We start from the raw sequence: 20,606 nt of genomic DNA, 5'->3' as shown, positions 1-20,606 counted from the left end.
ATGCCACAAAGCTGACCGAAAGTCCAGAGGTAGCAATGTTATCAATTTACGACGGGGTGGAAGGTTCGCCGGCTATGAAGGACTTGCTCACAAATTTATTGACAGCTGCATGAGTTACTGTAGCTAGGAAGTGGAAGGGGCAAGGTGAATATAAGAATGGAAGAATGGTATAAAGAGGTGTGGGATATAGCTATTAATGATAAATTAATATGTGCTATTAAGGTAAGACAAAATGATTCTGAAGAGATACGGAAGGCGTTTGTAGAATTTGTAAAATGGAAAGGGGTCAAACCATCACAAGATGTGTTGAAATTTTGGGAGGTTGGATAGTTACAATGGATTGGTCTCGGGGGTGGGGTGCACATTTTATTCTTATTTATTTATTCTTATCAAAAATAAAATACAGTGGTACCTCGGGTTAAGTATTTAATTCGTTCCAGAGGTCCGTTCTTAACCTGAAACTGTTCTTAACCTGAGGTATCACTTTAGCTAATGGGGCCTCCTGCTGCTGCCGCGCCGCAGGAGCACAATTTCTGTTCTCATCCTGAAGCATAGTTCTTAACCTGAGGTAATATTTCTGGGTTAGCAGAGTCTGTAACCTGAAGCATATGTAACCTGAAGTGTATGTAACCTGAGGTACCACTGTAAAAAGAATTCATGCCACAGGCCAAACGCGTCAGTTCATTGTGAGGTATGCGAAAGATCGTCGCAAACACTCGTATGAAATGCACTTCCTTTTCAGTTTAATTTTTAACGTTCTCAAGAGCAGGTCTTTTGGATCTTGGTGAGGCGTATACCTCCCGCCCAACCATCAGCTCGTCTTTACTGAAATGTCAACAAGCAACCCAGGTGTTGCAGCAGGGGAAATGTACAGACATTCAGAAAAATATTGAGATGCAGGCACTGTTTTCCGGGACCAGGGAGTTCCACAGCTCTGTAGCTCTGGTGAACAGCGAATGATTAAGATAGTCAATCTGAAGGCCAAGCCTTATAGACCCTTTGTAGGCGTGATTTTTGGTGTCTGGGCATGCACAGAAGCTATTTCCGGTGCCGTGGACATGTGCAGACATGATTTAAGGCACAGCGCTGCGCTGGCCCGGCCCACGGATGATCTCCATGGGAGTGATCCAGGCCATGACCCGTAAGCCTTGCCAACCCCTGATTTAAGCACACTCTGCCTACTGAAAATACAGAACTGCTTTGCGTTGTAAAGAATTTCTGCTTGCCCCGTGTAATCATTTGCCTAGCGGCAGAGCTCCACCAGGGCTGGGAATGCAGGCCCTGTAGTAAAATGAGCGGCCCGGGAGTCGATAAGTGAGTGCATGGGTGTGCACTGAGAAGAAAGAGCTGGTGGTTTTACTATTAGCCTTCTGGGATGAACTTATTAGATGACTTTAATTAGTAATTATGTTATGGGCAACTGTAGCACTTTTGGAAATTAACCTTCAGCAGGGCTCCAGAGAAAGGTCAGCAAAGTGATGAACTTGGCAGGTTCCTTCCTCTCCACCATCAGGGAGCTACTCTGTGTCATGTAATGCTGACTGCCTTCCATTTGGCTTGGGGAATTCACTGGCACTAAAGGGTTTCGGAATGACACTTCCTGTATTTTTCATGAAAATATCTGTCTTCTTACTCTCATGCGCCGCCCCCCCCCCCCGTGCGCTTCCTCTTTTCCTGTGCTAGGATTGATGCTTTCCCCTTGCAAAAAATTACAGGATTTGGAGTGGTGTGATGTGAAAAATACACCTCACCTGTTTTTTCCATGCTCCATGAGTCATGGAAACACCCATTTTATGAACTGAACAAAAGCAGCCGGAAGGTTTTGGGCTGTTTTTCGGAGAAAGCTGCCTCAGAACAGGAAAGATGAGAGGATAAGCTATAGACACCTCTTCTCAGCAAACACAATCAGTTTCTCCCTTTGTAAGCCCATTTGCAGAAAGTGGTTTTAGCGTACTAGTAGGAAGACTCTCTGAGGTCACACAACCAGATTGTTTAACATGAAAAGGAAAGATAACCCGTGTGCCCTTTCCTAGCCAAGGCAATGCAGAAGATTGGCAATGCTGAATGTGCCATATTTGAGTCCAATCGGATGTCAACTTCGTTTCTCCAGCTGCTGTTATATTCTGCAAGGAAGTGACTTCACCCAAAGTGATTTTATGAGCATTCTGGATTGTTGGCAGTTCCCCTTGAGTGGGAAATGACGGACATGTTTTCGTTGTTGAAATGGTGTGATGCGTAGAAATTAATCACTGAGTTGAGAGGGGGCGAAATGAAGACTCATGTATTCCCAACTTCCTGGCCTTTCCGATGCCTGCTTAGTTCTTTACAAGATGCCTGTCCAGCTTTTTCTCCCATTTCTCTGTGCCATTGGCCCAATTTATGGAGCGCATGCCAGCCTGGTTAAAGTGTCCACCATGCCTGCAAATTTCATCCATTCCTACAAACAACAAACACAAACCGTAGGCAACTCTTTTTAGACAATATTTTTAAAAGGTACTGAACAATTGCATCTCCACCCCTGAACCTATTTGCCTGAATGGGGTTTGGCTTTAGATACTGGGCCCAATTGGATATCCTTTGAAGATCTTCAGGCTGAAGTGGGCTGTTTTCCAAGGCACCAAACTGAGCTCAGGCCTGGATCCTGTTTGGTACACACTGCTAGAATATAGGAGACTTAAGTTCAAGGCCCCCTCCACAGCCATGAGGCTTGCATGAGTCATTAATCTCTCTGGCAAACCTATTTGTGTTGCTAAAATACTGTTCTTAGCTCTTTATAGGGAAAGCCTGGTGTGAATAAATACAAATTAATCCAAAATAAAAAGAAGAAATGCCAATGAAATTCTCATATCAGACGATCTTGCAGAACAAACAGACCGTGGGAGATAATACAGAAAACGAATCACTGCGTAGTAACTAGAATCCCCCTCCTTTTCTGACCACAGATTTAATTGACTAATGGAATAGGCCCTTAAAAAAAACAAAAAAACCCTCAATGCCTTGTATCAGAAACATTTCCACACATAATGCGTGTGATATTTTAATTTCATTCAGCCCACACACACATTTCCTACTCTTAAAAGGTGTTCTGTTTCATTGACTCACAATTACAGCAGTTTTCACCTGACTAAAACATAAATGTGCCATTGTTTTGCTCAGCTTAAAATGCAAAACACTTGTTAAGTAACATTCCGCAGTGAAAGGCATATTAAAAGTGGAGCGGGACACGATGGCTTTACAATGGCGAGCACATTGTTCTGAATGCTGATATGCAGGAGCTTCCTCCTTCATTTCCATCTTCGGTTTTTACGTGTCCTTCTCCAAGTATGAGAGGTCCCTAACCTCCATAAGCAGACTTTTCTGTTTTTGAACTGTGCCTAATGAGGTTTTCCTAACATTTACTCTAATCTATCTGCTTGTAATGCAAACCCATTCTTCCTTGTGCTGCCCCCAGCATGATTTATCTATCAAGTTTATATAGCCACCCATCAATAAATATTCCATGGAAGGCTTAAAAGCAAAAACACACACACACACACACACACACACACAACAGTGTTAAGAATGCAACGGATAATAATAATAAGCACCAAAGAAGAACAAATAAACACCAAAGAAGAACAAAATACAGGAAAACACTTTTTCTTCTTGCAAGAGATGCAGCATAAAACCTCTCAGATGAAAAACACAATTAAAGATCATGGAAGTGATAGGCAAGAAATGATGATGACAGATTGCAATTCAGCTGACTCACCCTTAACAGTAGGGTCACAGCTGTGGTCCTACAAGAAATAAATAAATGCGCTGCTGTATATTTCTCTTTTCCTTTTCCTGAGTCATTTTCCGTCTCTCGCACAGCCACAAACGTGTCATTTTCCAACTGAGCCTCCCTGCCCGACACTCATTCTCACTCCATCTGACCATTCCACCATTCAAGCTCCTTTCTCTTCTCTCGTGACAGGTTTGTACTGCGCACATGTGTTTGGGGACCCTCTTGCGTGCCAAAGTGCTGTGAGCACCCACCGCCTTCCAAAAGACCACTCGTGACCAGGGGCCTATGAAGGGGGGCGGAGGGGGCGGGCCGCCCTGGGCACTGCCCTGGTGGGGTTTGACAAGATGACCCACTGCCCCCACCAGCTGTAGAGCGGTGGAGGGTGCGCAAGCAGTCAGTGTGGGCGCCGCTCACGCTGCATCCGCATGGTGACTGTACGGGCTGCCGTGCATGCACAGTCTGCATGGGCTGTTGATCGCGCGTGACGTCCATATCAGCTGCCACGCATGCGCAGTCTGTACGGACGTTGAGCATGCGTCACCGGGCGGGTCACCCTGCCCCTCCACATCCCGCCCCGGGTGACGGAGACAACATTATAAGGTTTGAATCAGCCACAGCTTTGTTGATTACAGATGGAAGGGGTTTGGCATAGGCATTAGCTCAACCAATATCAACCAACCTGCCCACTGGATGATCTACCAAGGGGTCCAACCAGTGTTGAGGAGGACCTATGACATATATCATATAGATGCCACCTTTCCTGGATGGTCAAATAGAGTAGTACTATAGCCCTAGCCCCTGCCTGAGCATCCAGACATTTCTGTGAAGAACAGTCCAGCAGTGGATACTCATAACATTCTCTGAAACATACAGTTAAATAATACTAGATGGCAGCACAACTGGATGATTTCGCTCCCTGGAATCATGGAGAACCGCTATGTTAGACTAGACGGAACTGAGCTAGATTGGTTATTATGGCTTGGTTCTGTATAAGGTAGCTATATATATATGGACCCCGAAACCTTAGAAATGAATAAATGGTCGGATTTTAATTAATTTGGACATGGATGAAAGTACAAGCTGCAGAGCTGTGCCAGACAATGATTCCCTGGACTGGCTTATGCAAACCAGCCTCGCTGGCCTAGCAAAGAGCACCTCTTCTGACATGACAAAAGTTGTTGATGGGCCATTTGAGAGAAATCCTTTGGCCTAGGGAGACAAATGTTTACAAGGTGATGGGGTGTGTGTTCGAGGTGACAGGAAAAGGGAGCCTTGAGCAAGGGTTGCTGGGAAGAAAGAGGAGGAAGAGAAAAGATTGGGATCCATCTTGGGCAGGCTGGCTGAAGGCTGGCTGCACTGCTGTGGGGGAGAAGCCCTTCTTGAAATGACCATGCTGTAAGGTGCAGACTGAAGGTGTAAATAGGTGGATAAACCATATTTCTTAAAGCTATGACAGTCACCGCCGTGTCTCAATTCTCCAAAGGAACACAGACCATGGGTGAGTGCTGGGAACCCCAGGGGCTTTTGCTAATGCTTGGCAAAAGAAGAGAAGAAGAAGAGTTTGGATTTGATATCCCGCTTTATCACTACCCGAAGGAGTCTCAAAGCGGCTAACATTCTCCTTTCCCTTCCTCCCCCACAACAAACACTCTGTGAGGTGAGTGGGGCTGAGAGACTTCAGAGAAGTGTGACTAGCCCAAGGTCACCCAGCAGCTGCATGTGGAGGAGCAGAGACGCGAACCCGGTTCACCAGATTACGAGTCCACCACTCTTAACCACTACACCACGCTGGCTCTCTCTCAGAGAGAGGGACGGTCACCCAACTTTTGTAAGAATATGTTGGAAAGGGCATTCCAGCTAGAGAAAAATGTGATCTACTGACTGCGTTCAGACAAAGATTTAAAGCATGATGCATAAGCAATGGTTTGAAGTTGGCTATGATTTGAAGGTCACTATCTGTGAAGGTAAAAAGAAGCTGCTATTTCAATGTTGAAGACCTTTCCCTCTTATGACTTCTCTTTCACTGACATGCCCTTACGTCTACTGAAGTACTTTTATGAAAGGTGTGTTGTTTATCTGTTCACATATAAAATGCATACTAAAAAAAAGACCGTTGGAACTGGAGCAAGTTCTTCAGCAGCACCTTGGAAAAATCAGCAGCACAGCTGGGAACATCTTGTGTCGCTTCTCGTTTTCAAACTTAGTTTTGCCTTTTTAATCTTCTCGGTTCTCCATGGAAGAGTTGTGTTTTATCATGCACTGTGACAGAAACAAATCTCATTCTCTTTCGGAGACAAAAGTGAAAATAAAGTGTAAGGAATCAAAAGGAAGTTGTAGAATGAGCGGCAGATGTTGTTACATTTTTCTAACAAAACCCTGTGTGTCAGACGCATGATGGATGACATCCACAAGACAGACTAATGGGCATATACCCCACTAGTTATAATGTTTTTAAAATGGAAAAAAAATCCTTAATGGGTGTCAAACAAATGTAAGAAGTAGTCCAATAGTAGAAATATTTCAAAACATGTTTGCTACAATTATCACGTTGGAGGTATATAAAAGAACTATTTTTAGATTTTATTTTAAAATGCAGTCATTTCTATTAACCATGTCTCCTTATTCTCCCTTGATATTTGTCTTGGTTGTTCTATTGAGTCTTCCCAATTGTTGTTCCCTCATTCCAAGTCTTTCCCTATTATCGCTGATGAATGCTTCTTGTCTGCTTCCTTAACGTTTCTTCTTAGTTTCACCCTCCATGGATACAAATGAAAAGAATGCGTGCTGAACAGAAAAATAATTAAAATGGGGATTTTGGCACCAAGTGGCATGTGTCAACCCATACTGCAAATAGTGGCTCAGGCAGGTAGAACAAAGCCCACTCCAGTTTTTCTAGTGACCCCCAGATTCCCTGAAATGTTGCTCTGGGCCGTGAACATCAAATGTGATACAGTAGGCCCGAAACTTACGCACGGTTTACTGACGGTATCATAGCCTTGTGACAATTAAATAAATAAATAGAAAGTTCTTAACCCGAGGTACCACGGTATATCGATATATTGCCCAGCCCAATATTAAGTCAGACCCATCTCTCAGGATGACTCAGTATTCTCTACATCAGGCACGTCCAACTCCCAAGAGACTGTGATCTACTCAAAGTACAGTGGTACCTCGGGTTAAGAACTTAATTCGTTCTGGAGGTCCATTCTTAACCTGTAACTGTTCTTAACCTGAGGTACCACTTTAGCTAATGGGGCCTCCTGCTGCTGCCGCGCTGCCGCTGTGCGATTTCTATTCTCATCCTGAAGCAAAGTTCAGAGAAACAGACCAGACAAGAAAGGAGGAGGAGTGGCGTTATATGTCAGGGATGTGTATACCTGTGAAGAGATCCAAGATTTAGAACCTCAAAGTGAGAGCATTTGGGTCAAAATTAAGGGAGAAATGAATAACAGGGACCTCATTGGGGGAGTTTACTATAGATCCCCAAGCCAAACGGAGGACATAGATGATGCCTTCCTGGAACAGATGGCCAAGCATGCAAAAGGAAGGGAGATAGTAGTAATGGGGGACTTCAATTACCCGGATATTTGCTGGATGTCAAACTCAGCCAAGAGCATAAGGTCAAACAGATTCCTCACTGGCCTTGCAGACAACTTCGTTGTCCAGAAAGTGGGAGAAGCAACAAGAGGAACAGCCATTTTAGATCTGGTCCTAACCAATGTTGATGACCTGGTTAGTGGGGTAGAAGTGGAAGGATCATTAGGTGCGAGTGATCATGCTCTTCTGAAGTTTACTATACAGCGGAAAGGAGCAGCCAAGCATACTAGGACTCAATTTCTTGACTTTAAGAAAGCCGACTTCATAAAACTTAGGGAAGTGCTGGGTGAGATCCCATGGACAGTAATACTAAAAGGAAAGGGAGTTCATGATGGCTGGGAGTTTGTTAAGAGGGATATAGTAAAAGCACAACTTCAGGCAATACCAATGAGACGGAAACATGGAAGGTGCCTAAAGAAGCCAGGGTGGCTATCTAAAGAACTTTTAACTGAGTTAAGATTAAAAAAGGATGTGTACAAAAAATGGAAAAGGGGGGAAACCACCAAAGAGGAATTCAAACAAATAGCCAGCACGTGTAGACACAAAGTCAGAAAAGCTAAAGCACAGAATGAACTCAGGCTTGCTAGAGAGGTTAAAAGCAACAAAAAAGGCTTTTATGGGTATGTTCGTAGCAAAAGGAAGAACAAAGAAACAGTGGGGTCACTCAGAGGAGAAGATGGTGAAATGCAAACAGGGGACACAGAAAGGGCTGAACTCCTCAATGCCTTCTTTGCCTCAGTCTTCTCCAATAAAGAAAACAATGCCCGACCTGAAGAATTTGGAGCAAATGATTCAGCAGAGGAAACACAGCCCAGAATAACTAAGGAGATAGTACAAGAATACTTGGCTAGTTTAGAGGTATTCAAGTCTCCAGGGCCAGATGAACTGCATCCAAGAGTATTAAAAGAACTGGCAGATGTGATCTCAGAACCACTGGCAGTCATCTTTGAGAATTCCTGGAGAACAGGCGAAGTCCCGGCAGACTGGAGGAGGGCAAATGTTGTCCCTATTTTCTAAAAGGGGAAAAGAGAGGACCCAAATAATTACCGCCCAGTCAGTCTGACATCAATACCAGGGAAGATTCTGGAGCAGATCATTAAGCAAACAGTTTGTGAGCACCTAGAAAGGAATACTGTGATCACCAATAGTCAGCATGGATTTCTGAAAAATAAGTCATGTCAGACTAACCTGATCTCGTTTTTTGACAGAATTACAAGCCTGGTAGATGAAGGGAACGCAGTGGATGTAGCCTACCTTGATTTCAGCAAGGCATTTGACAAGGTGCCCCATGATATTCTTGTAAAGAAGGTGGTAAAATGCGGTCTGGACTATGCTACCACTCAGTGGATTTGTAACTGGCTGACTGACCGAACCCAAAGGGTGCTCATCAATGGTTCCTCTTCATCCTGGAGAAGAGTGACTAGTGGGGTGCCACAGGGTTCTGTCTTGGGCCAGGTCTTATTCAACATCTTTATCAACGACTTGGATGATGGACTCAAGGGCATCCTGATCAAATTTGCAGATGACACCAAACTGGGAGGGGTGGCTAACACCCCAGAGGACAGGATCACACTTCAAAACGACCTTGACAGATTAGAGAACTGGGCCAAAACAAACAAGATGAATTTTAATAGGGAGAAATGTAAAGTATTGCACTTGGGCAAAAAAAATGAGAGGCACAAATACAAGATGGGTGACACCTGGCTTGAGAGCAGTACATGTGAAAAGGATCTAGGAGTCTTGGTTGACCACAAACTTGACATGAGCCAACAGTGTCAACAGCTAAAAAAGCCAATGCAATTCTGGGCTGCATCAATAGGAGTATTGCATCTAGATCAAGGGAAGTAATAGTGCCACTGTATTCTGCTCTGGTCAGACCTCACCTGGAGTACTGTGTCCAGTTCTGGCCACCACAGTTCAAGAAGGACACTGACAAACTGGAACGTGCCCAGAGGAGGGCAACCAAAATGGTCAAAGGCCTGGAAACGATGCCTTATGAAGAACGGCTAAGGGAGCTAGGCATGTTTAGCCTGGAGAAGAGGAGGTTAAGGGGTGATATGATAGCCATGTTCAAATATATAAAAGGATGTCACATAGAGGAGGGAGAAAGGTTGTTTTCTGCTGCTCCAGAGAAGCGGACACGGAGCAATGGTTCCAAACTACAAGAAAGAAGATTCCACCTAAACATTAGGAAGAACTTCCTGACAGTAAGAGCTGTTCGACAGTGGAATTTGCTGCCAAGGTGTGTGGTGGAGTCTCCTTCTTTGGAGGTCTTTAAGCAGAGGCTTGACAACCATATGTCAGGAGTGCTCTGATGGTGTTTCCTGCTTGGCAGGGGGTTGGACTCGATGGCCCTTGTGGTCTCTTCCAACTCTATGATTCTATGATTCTATGATTCTTAACCTGAGGTACTGTTTCTGGGTTAGCGGAGTCTGTAATCTGAAGCGACTGTAACCTGAGGTACCACTGCATAAAAAGACTGGCTGTGATCTACCCATTGTCATTGCTAGGAGTTGTTGAGCTTTTTTAAGGAGAGGGTTGACCAAAGTTGGGGGGGGGGGTTGGCATAAGTTTTTTTTAGGGGAGGGTTGGCCAAAGGCGATCACTACACTTCAGACCGTGATCTACCTAGGACACCCTCACAATCTACCTGTTGGACACGCCGACTCTACATTGTCTGATTATCAGGGGCTGGACTGAGGAGGAATGGTGGGAACCACCACCACCCCTTCCTGCATGTTCCCGAGAAGAGGAGGACAGTATAGATTTAGAACAGTGGTTTGCAGAAGGTCATAGTTCAGAGGCTGCAGAGAGGAGAAGCTGAGAAATATTGGGAGAGCAGCAGGAAGAAGAAGCACTGCACAGTTTCTCTAGAAGGCCTTCCTGACCACCACCGTCTCCCAGGGCCAAGCGTGCCTTGAGAGTAGCAGAACAGAAAGCTCAGAGGCAGAAAGCACAGATCAGCTGGCTCAGGGGTGACATAGAATAGGAGGGACTGAGTGTTGGGAAACTGTGTACGTGCAGCTACTCACACAGAGTCAATTAAGGTTTGGCAGACAGCCAGAGGGCAATCTGAAGGAGTAAGTCTGCCTGGTGATAACAGAGGCATGGAAACAGCTCCCTGACTAGTCAAGCTCTCTCAAGGGCGTGATAATTAATGGCCTACTAACTGGTAGTTCAGATTTCAGTGGTTCATTGTGTCAGTGAGTGTAGGAGTTGTCAGTCGTGTCAGAGAAAGCTAGCAAAAGATCCGTGTCCTGTTCCTGTAAATAAAGATGAAGGTAAAGGTAGCCCTGCCCGTACGGGCCAGTCGTGTCCGACTCTGGGGTTGCGCACCCATCTCACTTAAGAGGCCAGGGGCCAGCGCTGTCCGGAGACACTTCTGGGTCACGTGGCCAGCGTGACGAAGCTGCTCTGGCGAGCCTGCACCAGCGCCGCACACGGAAACGCCGTTTACCTTCCCGCTATAAAGCGGAACCTATTTATCTACTTGCACTTAAGGGTGCTTTCGAACTGCTAGGCTGGCAGGTGCTGGGACCGAGCGGCGGGAGCTCACCCCGCCGCGGGGATTTGAACCGCCGACCATACGATCAGCAAGTCCTAGGCGCTGAGGTTTTACCCACAGCGCCACCCGCGTCCCTGTTCCTGTAAATAGTCCACTGTATATAATAAACATCCAACTACAAGCTCCTGGTTCCTACTGTATCTATCCTGTCTGCAGCCAAGTTGCCAATTGCCTCCATGGATTCTGCGTTGACTCTGCAACTAGTCAGAAAGTTGCAAAACACCAAATAGGTTTTGCCAATACTGAGAGGGTGGGACATTACTTGGAGCAACGCCATTATCTAAGAGAGACAGCATTTCTATGTCTCTCTCTGTGAATATTGAATAAACTACTTGGTAAGAACTCTTCTTGTTCATCTGTTTCTTGGCATCCCACCGTGGGAGGGATAAGATTCCCTGAAGCTTTGTTAGTGGCTGTGCAGGATTTCAGATTGGAGTCTTTTTCCAGATCTACCCAGAGATACGAGGGAGTGAACCTGAGGAATTCTGCCTGCCAGGCATGTTCTCCACTGCAGAGCCGACAGCTCTTTCCCAAAGCTGCCATTTTGTGTACGGAGTCATAAAAACAGTCACGTGAAACTGATCTGTCTTCCTCCTCTCTCCAGCGTTTGTGTCGCTAAGCTCAAAGTGACACACAAGCACACTGCGATTTGGTTTTGCAGGTGGGGTGGTTTTGCCGCAGCTTGAAAATATAAATTTGTTGAGCTTAATCTGCAATGTGAATTACGACTGAGCATAGCGCTGTTGCTTGCATACCGAAGATGATTTATGTGATTTTCATGTAGCTGTTGGACTTTAATTATTCACTTGATTATCAATAAAAAATAAGCACGGACCAGCACAGAATGCTAAGAGGCCTGAAGGGGGCAAGCAACCTCTGGCAGAAAGCAAATATGGATGGGGAGAAATACGTTTCACTTTCTCTAGGCAACGAGTAGAAGGACAGTTCAGAAACAGAATCCACACATTTTTCTTGGATTTTTTTTTTTAAAAAATTCTCTTTTACAAACAACAACAAAACCTGCCAACCTGTTAATCAGTTCCCTGATGACAGACAAATGTTCCAAGGAGAAAAATGCCAAATATCAATTGATATTGGCTGAAATTCAATTGGATCCAGTGAATCAAGCCTGGCATTCCGTTTGGCACAATGCAATCGCTGATCAATAGCAAGTAATTGGACGCTGCTTTGTGTGGAAGAGAATGCTGGAGCTGTTACATCACCCTGCGTTATAGATGAGATTAATCACTGCCTAAGTGTTTCATCAATGTAACTTCTTTCCATCAACGTGCCACGGTATTTAAAAAGGCAGCCAGCAAGCTCGCTGCTCTACCCCATCCAGTTATTAACTGGAAATTAAAAGCCGAGATGCCCAGTGAAATGTGACAGTGCAGCCGCGTTGCAAAGTAATCACATCATCATGCAAAGTTATACAATGCACACTTGCAGTGAGCGGAAGAAAATCACACACACACACACACACACACACACACACACACAAAGGCACGCAAATCAAATAGCAGGCGCCCATCTGGTTTTAGGAAATATTAACGGAAAAGCATGTTTCCTCCAGTTCTTCCTAATTGCAATCACTGAAAGACCAGCAGGGGGAAAAGATACATGTCTTTCGACAACTTGAGATAGTTTGCAGATGTCGGAGTCGTTGGATGATCGTGAATATGTATGTTTGGAAGACTGATCGGCAGCACCTTTTGTGCCTGTGATTCAGACGTGCGAAGGAACATACGGCATAAAATATGAAGCCCAACTACAGTGGTACCTTGGTTCTCAATCTTAATCCATTCCGGAAGTCCGTTCCAAAACCAAAGTGTTTCAAAACCAAGGCATGCTTTCCCATAGAAAGTAAGGCAAAATGGATTAATCTGTTCCAGACTTTTAAAAACAACCCCTAAAATGGCAGTTTAGCATGAATTTTACTATCAAATGAGACCCATAAAATGAAAGCAATAAACAATGCACTGCAGTCACACAATCAATCAATCAATCAATCAATCAATAGCTGAACCGGGTTCCACACAGTCGCAAAAAAAGAGAGACACAAAAATGCAAAATAAATAGCAAAAACAGACAGACCTCAGCGTAACACTCAAAACGGAAGTGTGGCACTCAAATCGGAAGCGTAACACTCAAACCGGAGCATGTTCGGCTTCCGTAAAAAGTTCACACACTTCTGGGTTTGCAGTGTTTGGGTTCCAAGTTGTTTGAGTCCCAAGGTGTTTGAGAACCAAGGTACCACTGTAGAGGGAATATTTTTCCTGCTTCAGATACTATGATACATTCCAGCTATTTCATTTTTTATCTGCATTAGTATCAAACAAGTGCGACCTGCCATAAAATATTGCTGTGCGGCGTGTTCCCATTTACTGTTGCAGCCAGTCCGCCTTGCCCCCTCCAGAATACTGTGTTCCATTACCCACACACAATCCATTTTTCTGCCCTTTCTCCATCACCTAGACTTCTGTAACCAAATATGCTGAGTCCTAACTGGGTTTTCCTAGGATTCTGCCCTTAGGGTTTTCTTTTCCTCAGAAGTTTTTTTTTATTTCTTCTTCCCCAAGCCTGCTGCTATGTGAGCAGAGATGATGCCATTTTGACTTCATAGGCCATGACACTCATTCATGAACACTGGAAACAGAGGGGATGATAGAATGCCAATCTGAGAGCCAGTGTGGTGTAGTGGTTAAGAGTTCAATTCCGGGTTCGATTCCCCGCTCCTCCACATGCAGCTGCTGGGTGACCTTGCGCTAGTCACACTTCTCTCTGAAGTCTCTCAGCCCCACTCACCTCACAGAGTGTTTGTTGTGGGGGAGGAAGGGAAAGGAGAATGTTAGCCGCTTTGAGACTCCTGAAAGGGAGTGAAAGGCGGGATATCAAATCCAAACTCCCCCTCCTCCTCCTCCTCCTCCTCCTCCTCCTCCTCCTCCTCTTCGTCTTCTTCTTCTTCTTCTTCTTACCACTCAAGCTGGATCGAGGCTGCTTGGGGCTGCTGTTTCTTTTAGACCTGTCAGCAGCCTTTGACACGGTCAATCACAAACTTCAGGACCACCGCTGCCGCACTCGTTTCTCTCTGGTCGGGGAAAGAGGGTGGCGCTTGGGGGGGAACTGCCGGCGCACCACTCCTTGGTGTGTGGAATGCCGGAGGGCGCAATACTTTTCTTGATGCTTTTCAACATCTTTATGCGCCCCCTCACCCAGCTTGTCCGGAGTTTTGGTTTGGGTTGGGTTGCCATCAGTATGCTGATGACACCCAACTCTATCTGTTGATGGAAGGCCATCCTGACTTGGCCCCAGACACACTGATTAGATGTCTGGAAGCTGTGGCGGGATGGTTACTTGGGAGCCGGTTGAAGTTAAATCCTTCGAAGACAGAGGTCCTTTGGCTGGGTTGGGGCGATATGGGATTGGGGGCCCAACTCTCATCTCTTGCGGGGGCACAATTAGTGCCAGCATTCACCCGGTGCTATACCAGCTGTACTGGTGGAGTATAGGATCAAGTTTAAGGTGCTGGTTTCACCTTTAAAGCCCTATATGACCTAGGACCCTCGTACCTACAGGACCACCTCTCCTGGTATGTCCCATGGAGGACCTTGCGCTCTTCAAATAAAAACATCTTGGAGATTCCAGGCCACAGGGAGATTAGACTGGCCTCGACCAGAGCCAGGGTTTTTTCGGCTGTGGCCCCGATCTGGTGGAACGCACAAGAGACTAGGGCCCTGTGGGACTTGAAATCTTTCTGCAGGGACTGCAAGATGGAGCTGTTCCTCCAGGCCTTTGGCCAGGGCACAGTCTGACCCCCTCTCTCCTTCTGTAATCTTCATAGAACTCTAGCCCGATGGTTGCCATTAATTTGCTTCTGAATTGATTCTAGAATGTATTTTAATTAATTGAATCTGTGATTTTTATGTACACTGTGCTATTTTTACCTGTTGTTAGCTGCTCCATACCTGGCTTTGGCCGGGGAGGGCAGGATACAGGTTAGGTCATAATGGATGGCCCAAAGCAGCTTTTGATTTTCATATCCAGCAGGGAGGAACAGTAATGGTTATCATTTGGATTACAATTGTTGACGGCTTTATTATATGTGGTGGCAATGTAAAATTATTTTAAAGGCCTGGGAGAAGATATATAAAGATTGGAAAGGTATGTGGAAAATGGTTGCTGTTAAAAAAACCTTGAAGTCATGACACTGAGATGTATAGGCTTTGTTGGACTTATTGTACGAAAGATTTTGTTCCTGTACCCAAGAGTAGACCCCAGGCCAAGACCAGCCTGCTCTTATAGAAGGAGGAAGCCTCTGCCAAATAAGATGAAGAAGATTGGTAAAATAAACTATTGAACTATGTGGGGTAAATTATTTAATTTGAAACCCAAGAAAGAAAGCACTTTGAATTTTGTTTTTTTATTATTTATTTTAAGAGATAAATGTTTGCATATTTTTAAGCTGTGTGTATAAATCTGTATAGTTAAAGCTATGGTTTTCCCAGTAGTGATGTATGGAAGTGAAAGCTGGACCATAAAGAAGGCTGATTGCCAAAGAATTGATGCTTTTGAATTATGGTGCTGGAGGAGACCCTTGAGAGTCCCATGGACTGCAAGAAGATCAAACCTCTCCATTCTTAAGGAAATCAGCCCTAAGTGGAAGGACAGATCCTGAAGCTGAGGCTCCAATACTTTGGCCACCTCATGAGAAGAGAAGACGCCCTGGAAAAGACCCTGATGTTGGGAAAGATGGAGGACACAAGGAGAAGGGGACGACAGAGGACAAGATGGTGGGACAGTGTTCTTGAAGCTACCAGCATGAGTTTGACCATACTGTGGGAGGCAGTGGAAGACAGGAGTGCCTGGCATGCTCTGGTCCATGGGGTCACAAAGAGTTGGACACGACTAAATGACTAAACAACAACAACAACAACAGATTCTTACATTAGGAAAACTTCTATATGTCACTTGTAATAAGATGAAGATTTAAATGTGGTTGATGGGGCATAGATTCAGAACAGATAAAAGCAAGTACTTGTTTACACAGTGCATAATTAATCCTGTGCAATAGGGTTATTTTTCCCCCCTAATGCTAATTGTGGTGCTGGAGGGACTCTTCTAACCGAGATCAGGGCTGAGAAGAACGTTTAATTCTCCTCTCCTGGCTCACCAAGGCTGTTCCTTCCCCTGCGACCAAGACTCCATTTTAAAAAATGTGATTGCTAATCACATTATTAGTGTCATGTGTCGTTAAGCCTTCAGTAACATTAGTCTGGAGTAACAAGCTCTGGCCTCCGAAATGAATAAATAAGATTGCAGAGTGTATTTTTATTTCTTCTTAGTTGTTTTCATTGATTTTGCATGATTAGAGGCTAAAGCTACTCAAACTCATGCAGTTCTACGCATCTCACCGGGTATATTGAATTATTTTGAAGATTTTCAACATTTCGAATTGAGTCTCTCATACGTAAGATAGAGAGTTTGTATCTTACCAGTTGGAAGATCTGAGTTTACCAAAGAATGTGGGAATTAATCTTGCAAGTTTTGCAGCTCATTTGAATGCCCAGCTTGGAATCCTATCGCCTGGTTATGCCTTCTGCTTGCTGTGATGCTACAGTACTGTTACTGTACTAGGATAAGGAAGCTCAAAAGGTATTGATTATTAGTTGTGAACACAGCACTATTATTTGTGCAGATGGCAGGTTTGGTTCACTACTGCTCTCCCTCTTTTTGCCTTTCTTTTTGAAACATGTCCCCTCTCCTACGTGGTTGAAATGTCACTCAGATGCTTTCTTTTTTTGTAGAACCCCAACCACACCATATTGGAAGTTTGGCTGAATGGAATGAAGCCCCATTGGAAACATTGGGTCTTAACAAAGTAGCTGTGAATAATACTGTGTTTAGGGCTGCAATTATATACATACTTACCCTATGAGTAATAATAATAATAATAATAATAATAATAATAATAATAATAATTTATTGTTTATACCCCGTCCACTATGGGCGGCTTCCAACAAAACACTAAAATACAATAACCTATTAAACATTAAAAGCTGCCCTAAACAGGGCTGCCTTCAGATGTCTTCTAAAAGTTTGGTAGTTATTTTTCTCTTTGACATCTGGTGGGAGGGCGTTCCACAGGGTGGGTGCCACTACTGAAAAGGCCCTCTGCCTGGTTCCTTGTAACTTGGCTTCTCGCAGCGAGGGAACCGCCAGAAGGCCCTCGGCACTGGACCTCAGTGTCCGGGCAGAAGAATGGAGGTGGCGACGCTTCTTCAGGTAAACTGGACCAAGGCCTTTTAGGGCATTAAAGATCAGCACCAACACTTTGAATTGTGCTCGGAAACGTACTGGAAGCCAATGTAGGTCTTTCAAGACTGGTGTTATGTGGTCTTGGCGGCCGCTCCCAGTCACCAGTCTAGCTGCCGCATTCTGGGTTAGTTGTAGTTTCTGGGTCACCTTCAAAGGTTGCCCCACGTAGAGCGCATTGCAGTAGTCCAAGCGGGAGATAACCAGAGCATGCACCACTCTGGCGAGGCAGTCTGCGGGCAGATAGGGTCTCAGCCTGCGTACCAGATGGAGCTGGTGAACAGCCACCCTGGACACAGAATTGACCTGTGCCTCCATGGACAGCTGTGAGTCCAGAATGACTCCCAGGCTGCGCACCTGGTCCTTCAGGGGCACAGTTACACCCATTCAGGACTAGGGAGTCCTCCACACCGGCCCGCCTCCTGTCCCCCCAAAACAGTACTTCTGTCTTGTCAGGATTCAGTCTTAATCTGTTAGCCGCCATCCATCCTCCAACCGCCTCCAGACACTCACATAGGACCTTCACCGCCTTCACTGGTTTTGATTTAAAAGAGAGGTAGAGCTGGGTATCATCTGCATATTGATGAACACCCAACCCAAACCTCCTGATGATCTCTCCCAGCGGCTGCATGTAGATGTTAAAAAGCATGGGGGAGAGGACAGAACCCTGAGGCACCCCACAAGTGAGAGCCCAGGGGTCTGAACACTCATCCCCTACCACCACTTTCTGAACACGGCCCAGGAGGAAGGAGCAGAACCACTGTATGACAGTGCCCCCAGCTCCTAACCTTTGGACCACATCAGGAAGGCCAAGAGTCTTGTATGGAGGCCAGGACCTCCACACACACTGCCCAGGCTTGTGCCCCAGGGAGGTCACTTTTATGCTGCTAATGCAGCAGTTTGATTCCGCCTCCAGAGACGTGCTCCATTGTCTCCTGAGACAGACAGATGTCAACAACAGCAAATCTGCATATGCTTTGCCCAGGTATTTTTAGCAGCCGAGGGTGAATCATTTGCCAACAGATGGGGGCCAGCTTTCGCAATATCGCACAAAAATAAAAGGGGAGAATATTTATGATGTCTGAACAATTGCTCATTTATTTGGAGGAACAGTATGGTTCAGTGATCCAAATGCAGGAGGAATGTGCAGCCAACTCTTTGTGCGTATGCTTGTCTCCCATTTAAATTCACAGCAAAAAATAAATAAATAAAATAAAATGTGATGTCTGCATTTTAAGCTGATTAGAATACGGATCCTTAACACGTTGACCAGCAAAACTTCCTATGGTTCTGAACCGGCACCAGCAATACATTCAGTCTAAGCTGAATGCCTTCAAAGAAATGTCTGTGCCTTGAGAACACAAACATTTTGGACTTAGAAGGTTTCAATAATGCTTTTGGGTGGCATGCATATTTGTGGTACGACAACGTTAAAGCAACGTTTTTAAAGCATTTAAAAACCATATTGTCAGGAAAGCATTGTTTAATGTCTGGATAAGATATAAAGACTTACAGTATTGGAAAATAAAACCCCAAGGTGGTTGTCACCAATGGAAGCAAAGGCTTTGAAAAGACTCAATATGGAGGCCAAATGGCCGAAATATTGGGAAATATTGGAACAAGAAGGAGACAAATTGAAATTGCAGAGTTTTGAGAAATTAAAAGATAAAGTGCGAGACTGGCTTCATTATTATCAAATAAGAGAGGTCTACAATTTGGATAAAAAAATTGGCTTCCAGGTGGAAAAATCAAAATTGGAAACAGACCTGTTAGACCCCAAAACTAAGATACTTTCAAGAATGTATAACTTGCTGTTAAAATGGAATACTCAGGATGAAACGGTTAAATCAGATATGATTAAATGGGCACAAGATATTGGTCATAATATTATGTTTGCTGACTGGGAACAGTTGTGGACCACCAGTATGAAATTCACGGCATGCAATGCCTTAAGAGAGAATATTATGAAAATGATCTACAGGTGGTACATGACACCAGTCAAGCTTGCAAAAATATATCATTTGCCTGAGAACAAATGTTGGAAATGTAAAGAGAATGAAGGTACATTCTTTCACCTTTGGTGGACGTGCCCAAAGATTAAGGCTTTCTGGGAGATGATTTATAATGAAATGAAAAAGGTATTTAAGTATACCTTCTTGAAGAAACCAGAGGCCTTTCTCCTGGGCATGGTCGGCCAATTGGTGCCAAAAAAGGATAGAACTTTCTTTATGTATGTAACAACAGCAGCAAGAATACTTATTACAAAGTATTGGAAGACACAAGATCTACCCACCCTGGAAGAGTGGCAGATGAAGGTGATGGACTATATGGAATTAGCAGAAATGACTGGCAGAATCCGAGACCTGGGAGAAGAGTTGGTGGAAGAAGATTGGAAGAAATTTAAAGACTACCTGCAGAAACACTGTAAAATTAATGAATGTTAAAATGATGTTGGATTGAAAATAAGTGGCATTAGCAACAAAGTTAAAAAGAGTATGCAAAAATGAATTGATAATGGGTGAAAACATAGAGTTATAATATGTTAAGATATAGAGTTAAGATAAATGAAAGAGGGCAAGGATTTGCTGATTTGAATATATTAATGGGAATACAAAAAGGGGAGGTGTGAGGAGGTCAAAGAAACAAGCTAATGAGTTTAAAGTTATAAAAAATGGATTTGTTTTAACTTTCTTTTTTCTATTTTTCTTGTTTTCTGTATTTTGTATTTTTGTCTGAGAGTTTTTTCTTTTTTCTTTACTATGTATTTTTGTATTTATGACTTTGTAAAATCTTAATAAATATTCTTAAAAAAACAACAACAAAGAAATGTCTGTGCCTTGCAAAGTAACAATATGGGTACCGGGGCTTTGCCAGCCAATTGCTCCCAAAAGCTGTAGTGAGCTGCTGCTGTTTTGCTCCAGATTCTCCCATACTTGGTGGCCTCCCAGCTCCTGCCCTGTCCGGGTCATGTGGCCAGCATGACAAAGCCGCTTCTGGCAAACCAGAGCAGCGCACGGAAATGCCATTTACCTTCCCGCCGGAGCGGTACCTATTTATCTACTTGCACTTTGACATGCTTTCGAACTGCTAGGTTGGCAGGAGCAGGGACCGAGCAATGGGAGCTCACCCCGTCAATCCTTAGGGTAGTGATAAAGCAGGATATCAAGTCCAAACTCCAACTCCTCCTCTTCTTTTTCCTAGGGCTGCCATATGCACAGGTTTTCCTGAATCAGCAAGTATGGTGATTTTTTTTTTTTTGGCAACTTTAAAGCCTAATAATAATAATCATCATCATCATCTCCCTGCCATAGAAAACTTCCAGAATGTGTTCTCTTTTTTTTTTCCTAGGAAGGGAGACATTTC

The sequence above is a fragment of the Podarcis erhardii genome, assembly GCF_964252035.2.
Source record: "Podarcis erhardii genome assembly, chromosome: 1".
NCBI lineage: Eukaryota > Metazoa > Chordata > Lepidosauria > Squamata > Lacertidae > Podarcis > Podarcis erhardii.
The sequence above is the reverse complement of the archived record's forward strand: the minus strand, read 5'-3'. Positions refer to the sequence as shown.